Raw genomic sequence first — 20000 nt, 5'->3', positions numbered from 1 at the left:
TTAAATATTGGTTAAAAAGGATTTGCAAATCATTTTATTGTGTTTTTGTTTGCACAACGTGCAAACTTCACTAGTCTTGAGTTTTGTAGAACCAAACGTGCGATTTACATAACTAAGGTGTTCCTCAGGGCACCCCTTTAAGTACTCTTCTTTAAGTAAGTTAGACATATTTTTGTAATGTGATTTATGTAACTAAGGTGTAGCTTGTTTACTTCAGATGCAGTCGTCCATCCATCCATCCATTTTCTACCGCTTCTCCCTTTTGGGGTCGCGGGGGGTTGCTGGAGCCTATCTCAGCTGCATTCGGGCGGTAGGCGGAGTACACCCTGGACAAGTCGCCACCTCATCGCAGGGCCAACACAGATAGACAGACAACATTCAGATGTAGTCAGAAGTCCTTTATTCAACTTCTTTGGTTATACTAGTGGTGTTCCCCGAGGTTCCATTTTAGGCCCTCCCTTTTATTTTTCATTATTTGGGCTATTCAACTGGTGGCCTGCGAATTCGATTCAAAAACTGTTTTGCAGCAGAATCTTAAAAAAAATCAAGTGCTGTCATAGAGATAATATTTGACAAGCTTTTTTTGCAAAAGGTTCTTAAAGACAGCGGAGAGCTCATGTATTTCTTCCAAAATAAATAGGCCAAAATGAACAGAGCTTTGGACGAAATACAAGTAAAGATTCACAAATTGACGTTACCAAGCAGATGCTATCATAAATACTTAACACCACTTCATGAAGCCATACCTGTAAAAGGCCACCCGGGGACAGAATCAGTGGTACACTGTCCTTTCGTTTTGCTTCATCTGATTTGTATTCAGTGTGAAAATCACTTTGAATTCAACCAGCGTCTGAAATTTGCTGGTTTTGCCGTACTTGAATATTACTTATCCGACAGAGGATGAAGAGAGAGTCTGAGCCCCCACACAGGCTTGGTGATATATTTATCATGAGCCGCCAAAATCAATTGAAAAGGAATTTGATGTCTGCAGTGTTGTAAATCAATGTTTTTGTCGTTTTTTATGAGGGCGCTTGGCAAACACTGACCTTTAGAAAGGAGCCTATCAGATCATGCATACAGCTGTGTGATATTTGCAACGTGCATTAGCCAGGACATTTTTTTTTAATGCTACTGCTACTTAAGAGTTTTATGGCTCAATACAATGTTGTTTTGTGTAATCACGCCCTTATGCGATTTTATAAAGCATGTTTTGTTTTAAGCTGCCAGCCAGTGCATATTTTTGCTCTACATGCTAATGAGCTAAACAGACAGAATGATCTGTATTAGTGAATTTAAAGAAGCCAATCAATGCACCACTGCCCCCCAGTCGAGAAGGATTATGTGATTTACATCCAGCTGTGCTTTCCCATTTGCCGCTCTAACACCCTCTTCCTTCTCCGCCTGACAGTTTTATAAAGACGCCCCTCTACCGAGTGCTCCGCCCACCTCCTCAAAGAGACACAGCCTGCTGGACCTTGACCCCGCCCATCTCCACCTTCCTGCCGGTGAGAACACTTTGAATGGTCAGTGCACACAAATTACTAAATAAATACGTTCTTTTTCTCTCTGCTACCATGCAGTAAGTCCTGTTGTTTTTGTCAAAAACACATTTCACACACATTTCCTCAAAGAAAATAATCAAAAAATAGCTACAAAAATGTCCCCAGAATTTGGAATGGGTCCTCTAGCTGTTGGGTTGAGTGCCACTTTGTGGCTTTTGGACATTGACTCTGGTACTATTTTAAATCCTGGGTGCCACTTTGTGGCTTTTGGACATTGACTCTGGTACTATTTTAAATCCTGGCAGATATGCTAACAATGTGTTTGTTGGGGGACTCCCAAAAACCTGGGCTCTGTACCACTCCCCATTATTTAATCAGAGGGAAATGAAGGTTATAGGACACATATTTCAATGGTCAATCAATTATGTTTACTTGCATAAACAATAAATATATACTTACAGCTTACACTGTGGACTGTTGGCAACACAATCACAAAGGATTGTGTTACCATCCATCCATCCATCCATTTTCCACCGCTTATTCCCTTTCGGGGTCGCGGGGGGCGCTGGCGCCTATCTCAGTTACAGTCGGGCGGAAGGCGGGGTACACCCTGGACAAGTCACCACCTCATCGCAGGGCCAACACAGATAGACAGACAACATTCACACTCACATTCACACACTAGGGCCAATTTAGTGTTGCCAATCAACCTATCCCCAGGTTACATGTTACAGGAAGGCAAAAGTCCCGTTACTCAAAATCATTTGCTTTTTAAGCTCATACAAGAGAAACTCCCGTGGGGAGAGTTTTAAATTAAATGAAATTTTAAAATGTTAATACTAACTATTGGGAGTTTTATCGCGATTGCCATCGTTACCTTCTATCGTACTGAGAACTGAGCTTTCTTATGCTAAACCAAGGTGCAATTTTTTTGTGGAAAACCGGGCAGTTGTATCAAAGCGGCCAATAGCTGTGTTGTTAGCATTGTGTGTCCTGTGTTGTCAGTCCACAAGTCTCACCAGTGTCATGTGGAGCTGCTTTTTGATGTTGAAGTTGAAGTGCATACTTCAATCAACAGTGTTCATCTCCACTTAGCATTGCCCGGACAGCTGTTGATAGCAGTCTTGTTAGCATCAAGTGGCGCACTGGTACCGGTAAATCGCACGTCTCGTCTTTTGAAATCGCTTTCTCCAAAATCTCCCCAATGTGGAGAGGTGTTATTAGTGAGACATGCGTTGACGATATAGTGCATCAATTATCCATCCATCCATCCATTTTCTGCCGTTTGTCCATTTCGGGGTCGCGGGGAGTGCTGGAGCCAATCTCAGCTGCATTCAGGTGGAAGGCGGGGTACACCCTGGACAAGTCGCCATGTCATCGCAGGGCCAACACGGATAGACAGACAACATTCACACTCGCATTCACACACTAGGGCCACTTTCGTGTTGCTAATCAACCTATCCCCAATTGCGTGTCTTTGGAGGTGGGAGGAAGCCGGAGTACCGGAGCAAAAAAGTGTACAAAAAATGTGGTCAACTTGATTGTCGTGCTAAAGGTTGAGCAGGGCCAAGATTAGCCGTCTGGCGCTGTTCAACATTAACCCATAAACGGAAGTCTAGCTTGGTGAAGACACAAATTCCACTGTAATAAATAAATAAGACCAAAAATGTGTAAAATATGTTTACTTTTTGTTTTAATCTGATGTAGTGAAGTCGCAATATTTGAAGAGCGATGTGGAAAGGGACAACTGTACATATCATATATATCTTCTTTTCGGATTACGTCCTGTATTTCAGCTTTTATTGCACCGAGTGGTGGGCAACGTGAAAATTCTGACTCCAGATACTCATGTTAAATCTTGCGCGTGCGCCGGCTGAGGGTCAGTTTAATGCGAAATGAGTTACAAGACTTTGGACACCATAAAGCATTAAAAAAAAAATTAAGATGTTGATGTGGGGAACAGAAAAGGGTTAATTAAACTGATTAAAATGAGTGCTGTCAAATTTAATGAGATAATCATAGCTGCTTAATCAGTCAATTTATATTTGTTTAAAATTCAGACACGGTGGAAGAGGGGTTAGTGCGTCCGCCTCACAATACGAAGGTCCTGAGTAGTCAGGGTTCAATCCCGGGCTTTGGGATATTTCTGTGTGGAGTTTGCATGTCCTCCCGGTGAATGCGTGGGTTCCCTCCGGGTACTCCGGCTTCCTCCCACTTCCAAAGACATGCACCTGGGGATAGGTTGATTTGCAACACTAAATTGTCCCTAGTGTGTGAATGTGAGTGTGAATGTTGTCTGTCTATCTGTGTTGGCCCTGTGATGAGCTGGCGACTTGTCCAGGGTGTACCCCGCCTTCCGCCAGATTGTAGCTGAGATAGGCACCAGCGCCCTCCGTGACCCTTAAGGGAATAAGCGGTAGAAAATGGATAAAATTCAGACAGTACATTTGGTCTTTTTTTTTTAATTTTATGTAAATGATGTTTGCAGACAATAAATCATGATCAAGATTAGGATTAATCTGATTAATTAAATAAAAGGCAAACAGCAGTATTTAAAATACACTTTAAGTCACAGACATGGAGAAGAAGTACGACTCATTTTTAAACAAAGTGTGAAGGTGTTGTTCTCCGATGTAACCTTTCCTGAGGTGTGTTTGCCTGCGCATAGTGTAATACACTTTAACGCCAGGAGACATGTGCAAAAACAAAACCTCCTTGGCTGAGTTAATTGAAGAAAGTCCCTCATGTCTCACCCTTGAAAAGAAAGCATGTCACAACAACGCCAACTGTTTTGCACACACACGTACACATTGTCTATTAATAATTTGTTTTTTTACACATACCAATGAGCTATTCAATAGTCAAGACTGGGCTTAACTTAAAGGGGAAACTGCATTTTTTTATGGAATTGTGCCTATCGTTCACAATCATTATGAGAGACAAGAAGACTTTTCTTTTTCTTTTGGCATTCTAACTTATAAAAATGGTCTCATTCTAGGTGGCTAGCATTGCAGCTAATGGGAGCATTCAGTTCGACCTTTAAAAACCATCAACATAACTTAATTTATGTTCTGTAACCTGTATAATAACCAAACTGTAGGAACATTGTTATTGTGTGGGTGCTAGCCCCTCTTCTCTTCACCCTGTACACCGCTGACTTCTGCTACAACTCAGAGCTGTGTCACATCCAGAAGTACACGGATGACACAGCCATCGTCGGGTGCATCAGGGACGGCAGAGAGGAGGAGTTTCGGAATCTGGTGAGGGACTTTGTTGTCTGGTGCCACACGAACCTCTTGCAGCTCAATCCATCAAAGACCAAGGAGCTGGTCATTGACTTTGGGAGGTCGAGTCCACAGTCACAACCTATTGTGATCGAGGGAGTTGAGGTACAGACTGTGGACTCATTCAAGTACCTCGGGGTTTGGGTGGACAATAAGCTGGACTGGACTGTTAACACGGACCATCAGTACAAGAAAGGACAGAGCAGGCTGTACTTCCTCAGGAGACTGCACTCCTTCAACATCTGCAAAAAACTCCTGTGGATGTACTACCAGTCTGTGGTTGCCAGTGTTCTGTTCTACATGGTAGTGTGCTGGGGGGGCAGTACATCTAAGAAGGACAGCTCCAGACTTGAGAAACTGATCAGGCGGGCCGGTTCTACAATCGGAATGAAACTGGACACACTGGTGACGGTGGCAGAGAAGAGGACTGTTGACAAACTAGTGAGCATCATGGATGATGCCAGTCACCCTCTGCATAGCGTTATCAGTAGCCAGAGGAGCCTGTTCAGTGCTAGACTACTTCATCCCAAGTGCAGGACTAATAGACTCAAAAACTCCTTTGTCCCACACGCCATTAGACTGTACAACTCCTCTCTGGGGCGGGGGGTGGGGGGTACTAGGATGACAGGGGATGCAAAACAATAACAGTGCAATACGTTTTCATAACATGGTCACTACTGCCTACTTTGTCTTGTTATATTCTTATTTTACTGTTATATTGTTATTCCCCATTGTTGCTTTTTAGTTTTTATTCTTATTGTAATATTTTTCTATTTTGTTTCCATTTAAACCCCCATTATTTACTTTTTACTTTTATTTAGATTGATCTCAACTCTGTACACTGCTCCTGGAATTTTAATTTTCCTAAAGGAACTCTCCTGAAGGAATCAATAAAGTACTATCCATCTATCTATCTATCTATCTATCTATCTATCTATCTATCTATCTATCTATCTATCTATTGTAAGAGTAAACACAGAGGAACTATTTTTCTAGCTAACTAACACATTGGCATGCTATGGTATTAGCTACAGCAAGAGATAAACTAGCTTCAACATCAGCACAAAACATGTTTGAGTTTGTAATGCACAAAACTGTGATAGAACACCAGTTTGTACTGAGTGGAAACACATGAACAATCATATTACAGTATCTGTAAAGTATTATTTCATGTTTTGTTTGTACACTGCTAGCCAGGCAGTGTATGTACTGTAGTGTACCATGGTGTTCTGCATGCATCACGATCAATAGTTTAGTGATTCCCATGATGGACAGTAATCCGTTTGGTCCAGCTTGCCGGGGATGTTTCCAGTTGATTTGGGCAAGCACTCCATTATTTCGGTATAGCTCGGCTGAAAAGTTCCAGACTTACCGGCCAGAAAATAACCCGTTTCGTACAATGCCCAGTTGTGTGTAAATGGGTTCTTGTATAGCATTTCTCCAGCAATGGTCATGTGGTGACATCAATTATGGTATTTTGAAGTCGGACATCACTGAAGGCCTAGGTGGGAAACGCACGGCCCGCCACTACATCATATTTATACTTGCATCGTGTATATAAAACATTACATATTGTTATGAAGGTGTCAGTAACTAAATTTTTCATATACTTGTACTGTGTATATAAAACATTCATGGATAGTTTTGAAGTTGTTTTAGAGACTTTGAAGGCTGCAATGGGCATTCCCATTAGCCGCATCTTCCAAGCGTTTTTTTAATTATCTTTAAAAATCCTCAAAAATAAAATATATGTGTGTTCTTCTCTCTCATAATATTTGTGAACAATAGCCAACATTCCAAAAAAGTGCAGTTCTCCTTTAACCCCTCCGGGCAGCATTATTCCAACACTGGCATCATAACATTCAGAGAGAGAGTTTCCTGTCCCATTGAGAATGATATAAGAACAGTTAATCCCTTTAAACTTGATTACAATTTTTAGTATAGGTTTTTCAGCCCCATATCCCCCATTTTCTTCTACAAGAAGCCTTTTTAAGTGTCTTAGCAGCTGAAAAGCACAGAAGTGTATTCGCCATACGGAAATGGGCGGTGGAGTGGTGCACATAACACCCCCCAATACCCCCCCCCCCCCCCCCCCAGGACTTTGTGGGCACCCGCTGCCTGGAGGAGAATACTCCATCTGTTCTGAAGGGCTCCCACTTACATGCATGGACCTCATTATTCCAAACATGTAAAGCCTATTTAATATGAATGTGTACTACTAGCATATTAGGTTGCACTTCAATGCTCATAGCAGAGATGTTACAGCACAAATACAGTAAGCACTTAGCAGCCAGATGCACATTAGGAGTGGTCACTGTGGTGCAACACAGCCAGCTAAAGAGCAGCCGTTGGTGAGCCCCCCCCCCCCCCCCCCCCCCTCCCCTCTATAGGAAATGCTCCATTGTGGCCGACTGTACTGTATAGATCAATAGATCAGGTCAATAGATCATTACAGCAATCCCTATGTGCCTGAAATAACCAGGGATCAGAGTGGAGATAAGAGCCCTGGTCAATGCTTTGGACGGATGAGAGGGTGTAGACCTGCATGGACCCATTTAGGCAGGACTGATGTGAAAGGCTTTTCCATGGATTCTCACTCGGAGAGCTCATATTCAGTTGGAGAAAAAACATAATTGGATCTCTCACTGATTTTTTTTTTTAAATATCCCCTTTCAAAGAAATAAGTAGTCAAGATTTTTTGATGGTAGATTTGAAAAAAATGTGTGTATTTTCAACAAAACTTTGTCTGTCTCACAGTCCCCATGGCATGTTTTGCCTTTTATTTGTGAACTAGAGATGCGCGGATAGGCAATTATATGATCCGAAACCGCATCACAAAAGTCGTCATCCACCCCCCATCCACCCGAACCAACATTTCATTAAAGCCACACCCGCCCGCCACCCGCCCGTTGTTATATATCTAATATAGACGATGCAAGGCATTAGTCAGGTTAGAAAGTTTAACTCCCTCCAAATAGCACAGACACGATGGCTTTCTTGAACTGATTTATTTGAAGGCTTCCTTTCCCTTCAAATTCACCGTGAAAACTGTAATAAATTAAGCACGTTACAAACGTAAAAATAATAACATGCACAGCATGTGGATCAAACATTTTACCAAGTAAAATACCATCGAATGACAAATACCTCCAGTCGTTGGCCATACCTGGAAGTAGCTTCCTTACATCCGTCGACAGACCAAACGAGACACTTCAAAATAAAAGAATGCCCACATACTGTTTCAAAGAGTGCTGCTCGTTTTTCGTATGTGGGTAACAACATTTAACTATTTATAAATGGTTGATTTCTATAGGCTAGTAAGGTAAAGTGTTGTACCTGACAAGTTTGGGCTACATTGCTTCTGCAGCCTTCCTCAGAGGTGTCACGTGATGTTAGCGTGACGGTGTCTGTGACGTGATATATGGATTGTACCATCAAGAGTTGTCAGGTACAACACTTTACCTACTAGCCTGTATAAATCAACCATTTATAAATACACGTCAGTAGGCTAAATGAACCTCTTCAACATAACATTTAACTATGTATAATGTAGCGGCTGGCTACGGGGTGTTAGCCAATGACTTTGGCTGGGGGGCGGGACTTCCGGGAGGGATAGGGAAGTGACGTTGACTACAGGAAGTGAGAGTTCGAGTTGTCCCGTGAAAAGCGTTAGAGACATGAGAGCTGTTGTGTGGTTGAGCCTACATTCCTGGGATTATTACAATATATATAATGGGAGAGTTGCCGTGCGCAACCCGAGGGTCCCTGGTTCAAATCCCACCTAGTACCAACCTCGTCACGTCCGTTGTGTCCTGAGCAAGACACTTTACCCTTGCTCCTGATGGGTGCTGGTTGGCGCCTTGCATGGCAGCTCCCTCCATCAGTGTGTGAATGTGTGTGTGAATGGGTAAATGTGGAAGTAGTGTCAAAGCGCTTTGAGTACCTTGAAGGTAGAAAAGCGCTATACAAGTACAACCCATTTATCATTTATTTATATATTTCCGAATTGGTTCAACCATCACCCGCCCGAATCTATTTAAAATAAATGTTTTCGTCATGTCACCCGCCCGACCCGTGGTTTATCCGCGGACTCCGCGGTTGTGACCGCAAACCGCGCATCTCTAATGTGAATTTTATATACAATACATACATTTTATGGCTATTATTTTTTTAATCAGGTTAATCACATTTTGGAATTTTGATTAATCATGATTTGAAGAAGAAAAGACCACAATATTTGTCAAATGCAGTTTGTGTTATCCAGAAATGTTTTTACACGTTTTACACAAATGCATGCCATTTATTTCAGGCACACCAGTCGGCGTCTCCTTACTTATTTTTGTTCGGAAGTCTGCATTGAATCAATCACTGACCGTATAGCGCAGGGGTCGGGAACCTTTTTAGCTAAGAGAGCCATTAAAGCCAAATATTTTAAAATGTATTTCTGTGAGAATACAACTAAATGCGTGCAAGACCAACATTTTTAGAGTATAATAAGTCTCTTATTCTTTTTAATAACATATTTATTCTGAAGCTAACCAAGTATAAATAAAATACTTCTTACCATTAATGCAACTTCTTTAACACGTGCAGTAGAAAACAGATGGATGTATTAAAATGCATGAGAAGGTTTTGTATTTTGAACGTTATTTTTAACACTGTGATTACCAGCAGAATTCATCATTACTTATTGTGTAACGCAATGTCAGCTAAGAATTATCTGACTGCCAAATGCAGTCATCAAAAGAGCCATATCTGGCTCGAGAGCCATAAGTTCCCTACCCCTGGTATGGTGGTTAGGGTAAAAGAGCTTGTACGGTCAAAATAAATGACGTGATTAATCTGTGTTGCTCATGATTTATGCGATCATTTTTTATGATTAATAACTAAATTTTGTATGCATCATATATTTACCTTTCTTCCCAAATGTTGGCACTGTGTGAATGCTTAAAAGTGAGCTTTGATGACTTTGTGACATCTGTGTTGAGTGAACAATGCTGGGATGAACCATTTTGCATTTTTGTGTAGAATGTTACACATTCCTAACTTTGACAGCAAAAATGGTTTTAATTTGAACTTCTATGACTGATATACATACATACATACATACATACATACATACAAAAAGGTATAATAGAACATTTTAAGATTTTGTCCGTAATGTAATTGGATAAAAGAACAAAATATATTTAATTTGATACCAACCTCTTTTCTCTACTTGAGTACTGAGGAAGTTACAGTACATTTTTTTACGAGATATTTTTACATTTAATATTGTCTTACCAAAAACTCCATTCCTATTATTTTTCCCAAATCGGTGACATTTCAACACCTGTAGTGTTCTTAATGTGGAAAGTTAGAACTACTTTTCAATCTCATCGACTTAAAATATCTACTATAATTATTGCAGTGTACTCTTACGGATAAATACAGCACGCACAGACGGACGTTTAAAGTGCCAGACATATTAGGACGTGCTCCAATAATTCAGGGTCAAAAATGATATTGTGTATGCTCATATTTCGATCATATGTCATGTAAGCACTGATAAATAGATTCGTAATTATCCAACATAAGTTCATCTAGTCGAATGTTGCGATGCCTCTCTTTGAAATGGTTGGTTTTCTACACAATTTTTTCTTCACCCGAGATTGTGAGGATTTGAAGGAGAACTGCACCTTTTTTGGAATGTTGCCTATCGTTCACAATCCTTGTGAAAAAAATGAAGAGAGAAAGAGAAATGTTTTAATGTATTGTAAATATGAAATACATGCCGTTCGATTCTGCCTGTAGAATAACATTTCATATTTACGTATTTGGATCATTTTAAGCATACGCAGTGGATCCATCCATCCATTTTCTGCCGCTTATTCCCGTTCGGGGTCGCGGGGGGGGGCTGGCGCCTATCTCAGCTACAATCGGGCGGAAGGCGGGGTACACCCTGGACAAGTCGCCATCTCATCGCAGGGCCAACACAGATAGACAGACAACAATCACACTCACTTGAACCCGGTGGATTAATTTCAATAATTCTTTACAACGTTTTGTTTTGTTTTTCTGCATCACTGATTACTCACCACAGACTTTGAGAGCCAACAAACATAATAAAACAACACTTAGTGTACAAGGTCTGCTGCCATTAGGACACCAACTGCTAGTGTATTCATGTATCTACAATAAACTTATAGGGAGCAGGGAAGCGAGGAAACAGCAGTCCACTCTGATTAAACATAGACACTAGAGATGCGCGGTTTGCGGTCTCGTCCGCGGATAAACCGTGGGTCGGGCGGGTGACATGACGAAAAAATAGATTTTAATTAGATCCGGGCGGGTGGCGGTTGAACCATCCGGAAATATTTGGTATACATGGTTCTGGGATCGGTATCCTTTGCCATTCAAAGAGCCATTTAAGACCCGTGTCACAAAGCGAAGAAGACAATAGGAGACGCTAATATTCTCTAGAATGACTGCCGGCAGTCACCCAGATAATAAGTATTTGGGCGTGCTTTGAAGCCATTGACTTTGTCGCCTTCTACAGCATGTACGATCTGCTTGTCAGTCCAGCATCATGTTGTGTGTGGCTTCCGCAGCAACACGCACACGACTGCAAGGCATACTGGGTGACACAGAGTACACTAATGGTTGTGATATAAACAATTTTAACACTCTTAGTAATATGCGCCACGCTGTAAAGCCACACAAGATTGACAAACACATTTTGGGAGAACATCCTCCCAATAACACAACATAAACTCAACACAAAAAATACCCAGAATCCTTTGTATCCATGAGACTTCCTGACTATTTTATACACCCCGCTAGCAGCAAACCCTGCATTTTCTCCGACTTAACTTAGACCTATTCCTCTAAACACATATTACAACTCCTGTGTTATAGTACATTAATAAACACACCAATAAGATTATTAATAGATGTATATTACAACTCATTTGTTATAGTACATTAATAAACACACCAATGAGATTGATAATATCGGTAGATGTATATTACAACTCCTTTGTTATACTACATGGGACAATACACATTCATGGACATATACAATGTGAGTGTGCTAGATTAGAATAATTTTTCATGCTAATTTTTTTGCTGTTTTTATCTTGCACACGTAGAAAATAATGCATACATTAAACCGGTCCCTGGTCGAAAAAAGGATGGGGAGCCCCGATATACAATACATCCATTCATAAAATACATTAAATAAATTAGTTTTATGTAAAGAAAATAAAAGACATTTGTGTAAAATAAAAAATAAAAACATTATTTTGAAAGTATGGCGGCATTTATCTTGCCATGGCGGTTATATGTAGGGGAGACCCTGTTCGTGCAAAGTATAATACTTGCAATTGAGACTGAGAAGTAGAAGGAAACAAGTGGAAAATCTGGACAGCATCATTATCATAGTCAGGCCATTGTTGAATGTTGAATTAGAAAATTAGATTGTATTATTAAACAAATATTTATCAACACATGAACACACCCAAAAGTACCTGGAATTGGCACCGTACAGTACATAGCACAACCGGTCACACAGATTCCATGGTGTGATTTCAAATTGTGACATGTCGACTGACAAAAACTAATGTGACTGCAATCGATGGCAGACGACGTCCGAGTGGCTCAATTTTACTCTGGCTCGCGGGGTAACAGATGGTATGAGCTGATAGCGTGGCCGGAGGTGGATCCAATACTCCAGAGAGAGGATGAGAAAAGAGGCTAGGCAGATTCAAAACGTGTACTGATAATTCCCTAATCAGATGTATATATCTGTACGCATGTACATACAAATATATATCTGTATATAGATATATATATAGATGTATATAGATGTATATATGTATGTAAAGATATATATATATATATATATATATATATATATATATATATATATATATATATATATATACGTGTGTGTGTGTGTGTGTGTGTGTGTGTGTGTGTATATACATGTGTGTCTATATATATATATATATATATATATATATATATATATATATATATATATATATATATATATATATATATATATATATATATATATATATATATATATATATATATATATATATATATATATATATATATATATATATATATGAAGGGGTTAGTGCGTCTGCCTCACAATACGAAGGTCCTGCAGTCCTGGGTTCAATCCCAGGCTCGGATCCTTCTGTGTGGGGTTTGCATGTTCTCCCCGTGAATGCGTGGGTTCCCTCCGGGTACTCCTCCGGCTTCCTCCCACCTCCAAAGACATGCACCTGGGGATAGGTTGATTGGCAACACTAAATTGGCCCTAGTGTGTGAATGTGAGTGTGAATGTTGTCTGTCTATCTGTGTTGGCCCTGCGATGAGGTGGCAACTTGTCCAGGGTGTACCCCGCCTTCCGCCCGATTGTAGCTGAAATAGGCGCCAGCGCCCCCCGCGACCCCAAAAAGGGAATAAGCGGTAGAAAATGGATGGATGGATATAAATATATATATATATATATATATATATATATATATATATATATATATATATATATATATATATATATATATATAAAGATTTATAACAGCAAAACAAAATCAAACATCTGAAAATGTCAATTAATGCACTCAGTACTTGGTTGGGAATCATTTTGCACGGATTACTGCATCAATACGGCGTGGCATGGAGACAATCGGCCTGTGGCATTGCTGAGGTGTTATGGATCCCCAGGATGCTTCAATAGCGGCCGGAAAATCATTTGCATTCTTGGGCCTGGTGTCTTTCAGCTTCTTCTTCACAATAACCCACAAATTCTCTGAGGTTCAGGTCTGGGGAGTTGGCAGACCAATGGAGGACAGTAATGCCATGGTCAGTACACCAGTTACTGCTGGTTTTGGCACTGTGGACAGGTGCCAGATCATGCTGGAAAATGAAATCATGGCTGGGCGATATATACGATATATCGCGGGTTTGTCTCTGTGCAATATAGAAAATGACTATATCGTAATATTCGAGTATACGTTCTCCTGCAGTTGCTTTTAGCTGCGGGCATTACACTACAGGCTTTTCTCACTCTTTCCTGTCTCTCCTCACAGACAAGCAGGCACACAAACTTACACACGTCACGTCATACGTCACATACGTATACGCCCTCGCCCATTAGAGAGGTAGCAGACTGGGTAACGTTAGCTGTGATGCCAACGTAGCCTTACGAGAGACAGAAGGTGCGAATCTGGTAACAATTGAAGGAAGACTTAATTCCCAATAAAAACAGCAAGGGGTCCATCGTCTGGCGGTGGTTCGGCTTCAAGTGGGAATATGTCGAACAGACAACCGTAATTTGTCAAGTGTGGGGCAATAGCATTGCTATAACAAGTAGCGTTACTGCTAATATGTAGCATAATTTAAAAAGTCACTCACTAGAGAATGAAGAGAATTTAATAACGTCCGTAGTAACATACCACATAGTGAAGGACAAATACTATTAGATTTCCTATTAGGCAGCTCATTTTTATTTGACACTTAAAATGTCTCTGACAATCTTGCACTTTCTGTTTTGGAAATGACATGAATGTTTGTGCCATTGCTTAATAACTTTAATAAATACACTTTTGGTCAATGGACTTAGTTGTGATATATATATATATATATATATATATATATATATATATATATATATATATATATATATATATATATATATATATATATTAGGGATGTGGGAAAAAATTTAATCGAATCAAATACGTTGTACGATTCAGAATCGATTTTCATTTTTTTAAAAATCTTTTTAGTTTTAATCAATCAATCAAACCACTACACATCAATACCATAACAATGCAATCCAATTCCAAAACCAGAACTGCAATAAACAGAGCAAATTGAGATGAGACACAAACACGACACAGAACAAACCAAAAGTAGTGAAACAAAAATTATTATTATCAACAACAGTATTAATATTAGTTACAATTTCAGCATGGCAGTGATTAAAAATCCCTCATTGAAATTATCATTAGACATTTATATATATATATATATAAAAAAAAAGAACAATAGTGTCACAGTGGCTTACAAGCTTGACAACACACTGTGTCCAATTTTTTCACAAAGATAAAATAAGTCGTATTTTTGGTTTGATTAATAGTTAAAACAAATTTACATTATTGCAATCAGTTGATAAAACATTTTCCTTTAAAATTATAAAAGCTTTTAAAAAAAATCTACTACTCTGCTAGCATGTCAGCAGACTGGGGTAGATCCTGCTGAAATCCTATGTAATGAATGAATACAGAATCGTTTTGAATTGGAAAAATATCGTTTTTGAATCGAGAATCACGTTGGATCAAAAAAATCGATATATTATCGAATCGCGACCCCAAGAACCGATATTGAATCGAATCGTGGGACACCCAAAAATTTGCAGCCCAATATATATATATACATATGTATGTATATATATATATATATATATATATATATACATATATATATATATATATATATATATATATATATATATATATATATATATATATGTATATATATATATATATGTATGTATATATATATATATATATATATATATATATATATGTATATATATATATATATATGTATGTATATATATATATATATGTATATATATATATATATATATATGTATATATATATATATATATATATATATATATATATATATATATAAATAATGTATGTATGTATGTATGTACTGTATGTATGTATATTAATGTATGTGTGTGTTTCTCTGTGTGTGCGCGTGTGTGCTTCATCAGCAGCCACCACCTCAGAGTGCATTTGTGTTTTCTCACTCTGGAAAATTTCCCACAGGTGCACCAACCTGTCTGCTACTTAATTGCTTGCATTTATAGGACTGGACGTCTGCTTGACATGAAAGCAGCGTCATCTACATCCTCAGAGAACGGACCAATGAGACAAACACAGAGCCTATTTTTTCTCCACCATTCCTTTTTTGGGGCCCCTGTGATTACATGGCCTCGGCCTGGCCGCCACTGCCAAAGATTGTGTGTGTGTGTGTGTGTGTGTGTGTGTGCGCTTATTTTTGTCACTTTTTGTGGGCCTGCGTCTACTTGTGTGTGACTAAAATCCAGACCTAGCGACGGGATTGGACTTCTTAGGCACATCTGTTTGTGATTGGCAGAAGAAAAAAGAGTCCCTGTGTTTTGGGAACTGGCGGCAAAAAGTGATCCAGTGGAAGGCTGGAGAACTTGGAAGAAACAACCCTGTCCCACTTTTCCTGGCTCCTTGTCACAATCCCACTGCAAAGCCCCATGGCATCCGGTTTTCAACATTTTTTTCATGAACCATGCTCCCCTTGCCTCCATTTCAATATAAGAAAGCTGCCAGGTAGCTCCATTACTAGTAGTGCAACTTCCTGTGTCTGGGATAATGATGCCCCTGGGGGCGAGTATCCTGCTTGCTCATATTGCCACCTTAGCCCAAGTGCAAGGGGGAAATTGCTCCGGGCGAGCAGTGTATTGAAAAGCATTTCACAGCTGCTGCTAAAATTGGTTATTCCTGCTCGTGCTTGATGAAGTTTAAGCCCGGCGAGGTCTCGGACCGGAGGTGGCACTCCGCTGATCTGCTGTGACAGAAACGACCAAGCGTGACCAGGAATGGTGGCAATTAAAAAAAAAAAAAGTTAGGCCTGCATAGGCCTGACTTCGGTCATGTGGATGGGTGTTCCTTTGCCAAGGTGCTGTTTTAACCATCAAGGCACCTTACAAACCAACACTTCCGGTCACAAAACCATAAAAGTATAGATATTTTATAAAATCTTTCCAGACTTAAAATGAGTTTTGTGGCAATTCCTGCTTTGACCACAGTGTCAGTTGCTACGCAGAGTGGCACTTTCCTTCAACCTTTTTAAGCAGACTACATTGAGATCCACCCAGGAATGGGGCCTTTTGAGTTCCTTCCCTACTGTAATAATTGATAACAGAATCAAAAAGGCGTGCATTTTGGTTCAATTTGTAGTTCATTACACAGTTTTTTCTGTTACACTTTTACCATTTTTAAACAGTAGTACAGAAGTGCCCTAGCTTAAGAGTGTCTTGAGATAAGAGCTGTATTTGAGTTGCAAGCAAAAATTTGAGCGACAAGCATCTCCACCATGAGTTGGTGTTGCAAATGCCACGGTGAACCCAATAAGATAACATCTGGTATTATCAATCAATCAATCAATGTTTACTTATATAGCCCTAAATCACTAGTGTCTCAAAGGGCTGCACAATCCACTACGACATCCTCGGTAGGCCCACATAAGGGCAAGGAAAACTCACACCCAGTGGGACGTCGGTGACAATGATGACTATGAGAACCTTGGAGAGGAGGAAAGCAATGGATGTCGAGCGGGTCTAACATGATACTGTGAAAGTTCAATCCATAGTGGATCCAACACAGTCGCGAGAGTCCAGTCCAAGGCGGAGCCAGCAGGAAACCATCCCAAGCGGAGGCGGATCAGCAGCGCAGAGATGTCCCCAGCCGATACACAGGCGAGCAGTACATGGCGACCGGATCGGACCGGACTCCCTCCACAAAGGAGAGTGGGACATAGAAGAAAAAGAAAGGAAACGGCAGATCAACTGGTCTAAAAAGGGAGTCTATTTAAAGGCTAGAGTATACAAATGAGTTTTAAGGTGAGACTTAAATGCTTCTACTGAGGTGGCATCTCGAACTGTTACCGGGAGGGCATTCCAGAGTACTGGAGCCCGAAATGAAAACGCTCTATAGCCCGCAGACTTTTTTTGGGCTTTGGGAATCACTAATAAGCCGGAGTCCTTTGAACGCAGATTTCTTGCCGGGACATATGGTACAATACAATCGGCAAGATAGGATGGAGCTAGACCGTGTAGTATTTTATACGTAAGTAGTAAAACCTTAAAGTCACATCTTAAGTGCACAGGAAGCCAGTGCAGGTGAGCCAGTATAGGCGTAATGTGATCAAACTTTCTTGTTCTTGTCAAAAGTCTAGCAGCCACATTTTGTACCAACTGTAATCTTTTAATGCTAGACATGGGGAGACCCGAAAATAATACGTTACAGTAATCGAGACGAGACGTAACAAACGCATGGATAATGATCTCGGCGTCTTTAGTGGACAGAATGGAGCGAATTTTAGCGATATTACGGAGATGAAAGAAGGCCGTTTTAGTAACGCTTTTAATGTGTGCCTCAAAGGAGAGAGTTGGGTCGAAGATAATACCCAGATTCTTACACGCTAATTATCCGCCTACAGCTAAGTAGGGACATACCTTTGTTTTCCAAGCATTGGAAGTAAAGAAGTGCGTGTTAAGGACATATCTGAGAAGAAAAAGTGGATGATATTTACTGAAATAAAGAAATAAGTCGTCAAAAACATGAAAGGGTTTGTAGCTATTGAATTTGGCGAAGTGTATCACTGCTAGTCTCCACCATACTGAAGAAAATTGAGACCAACGCTAGCCACGAATGTTAAAATAATATCTAAATGTCAGACATGTATCCATGAAAATATGAATAAGCTGCAGATGGTGTGTTTTATGGAGAAGCCCCTCTAAAGTCCACTCTCCTTATTTAATGCTGCACATTATTATTACATTACGTCATAAAATGACTGTTGTTGTTTATACTACATTCTCTAATATTTTTTTCCAAACAATATTATCATCTAATATTAATAATTTTAAAAGGCATTTTAAAATTGTGGTGTTTTGGGAGGACCGATGGTCGGTGTTGAGTGATTTGAGTCAAAGAACCAATTAATCTTGTAAATTGAGGTACTACTCAAGATGGGAATCTTTGGGCACCTCACGATTTGATTACAATTACAATTCAGAAGCTACTATTCGATTAAAATCGATTATTTGATGCATCTTTAATGCATGTATATTATTGCAGGTTTGCATTTCCGTTTTTTTTTATCACTATAAGTGTTTATCATTTACAACTTTAAAAAACAGTGCATTTATAATAAGAAACATTTAAATTAATTCCCACATTTATTAAATTACCGGCACGTCCAACCGGTAGGAGGCCATGGGGAAGACCCAGGACACGTTGGGAAGACTATGTCCCCTGGCTGGCCTGGGAACGCCTCGGGATCCCCCGGGAAGAGTTAGACGAAGTGGCTGGGGAGAGGGAAGTCTGGGCTTCCCTGCTTAGGCTGCTGCCCCCGTGACCCGACCTCACCTCGGATAAGCGGAAGATGATGGATGGATGGATTTATTAAATTAATGAAAATATGTGCAAAACAGGAACAAAAGAACCCTAAAAAAAGGAGCTGGTCGGATATCTCTGTGAGGTGGCTCCCGGCAGTCAGCCATATTTTAGAACTGTCTGCATTACTTTCCAATAAATAAATTGATTATCAATTATTGACGTTTACGAATTCTGTAATCGTCCATGTCCAAATTACGATGCATCTAAAAATCTATTATTTTCCCCTCTCCAGGTACTACTGTAAAAAACACATCCTGGACAGGTTTCATACAAGAAAAACTGAGCCATAGGCTGAGAATCAAAACAATGGAATGAGCAGAATGTACAGGTTTGATTCCTATGGGCTACGAGTCAGCGGCATCGGTCCGCTCCCCCCCTGTGCCAACAGTCCGCTAATTGAAATGAAGCGTGTGTGTTTAGCCCTGCGAACCTTCAGCCTGGTTTGCTTGGACTCACAGACTGTTAAAGCGGAGAATTTGATGTGTTCTGTTATTGTGTCTTTAGGGCTGGGGGACTATTTGCCATCCCTATTAAGCAGGCTGACTGGTGGCTGGGCAGCACGCCTGGATGGCTGCGTGGGTATTCTCACTTCGAATGTGTGTGCGTGTGTGCGTGTGCGTGTGTGCATGCCTGAGGCCGAGCGCTGGAGCCAGGATGCTGCGGTTTTGTTTTCTTACGAATGCCTCACATCTAGTGACCCTCACCGGTGTAATGACTTTGAGGTTAATTCCCCAGGAATGGTGTGGCCCTCGCAGGGTAGAAATGAGGAGAATATTGTGTTTCACTTTCAGGGCAATACTACAGAAAGTAAACATAGAGTAGTTTGCGTACAGATTGTACAGCATAATTATTTTACACAACAATCAATCAATAAATCAATCAATGTTTATTTATATAGCCCCTAAATCACAACAACAATCATTGTCTAAGTCCGACCTGGGCAAATTAAGGCCTGGAACATTAACAGATTTAGTTTTTTGATCTT

The 20000-nt window shown here is 40.1% G+C and overlaps 1 protein-coding gene across 5 annotated transcripts in view; it reads left to right on the top strand.

Moving 5' to 3' along the window:
- plxnb2b (plexin b2b) overlaps positions 1-20000 on the top strand; it is a 523376-nt gene that overhangs the window by 226817 nt on the left and 276559 nt on the right. For 4 of the 5 annotated variants that reach the window (XM_061916746.1, XM_061916747.1, XM_061916745.1 and 1 more), the window contains one exon: positions 1409-1523. The gene's annotated coding sequence lies outside the window, so the exon portion shown is untranslated. The remainder of the gene's footprint in view (positions 1-1408; positions 1524-20000) is intronic. The other variant, XM_061916748.1, reaches the window with a different exon arrangement.

Source organism: Nerophis ophidion, linkage group LG12 (assembly GCF_033978795.1).
Source record: "Nerophis ophidion isolate RoL-2023_Sa linkage group LG12, RoL_Noph_v1.0, whole genome shotgun sequence".
Lineage (NCBI taxonomy): Eukaryota > Metazoa > Chordata > Actinopteri > Syngnathiformes > Syngnathidae > Nerophis > Nerophis ophidion.
The sequence above is the reverse complement of the archived record's forward strand: the minus strand, read 5'-3'. Positions and strand labels throughout refer to the sequence as shown.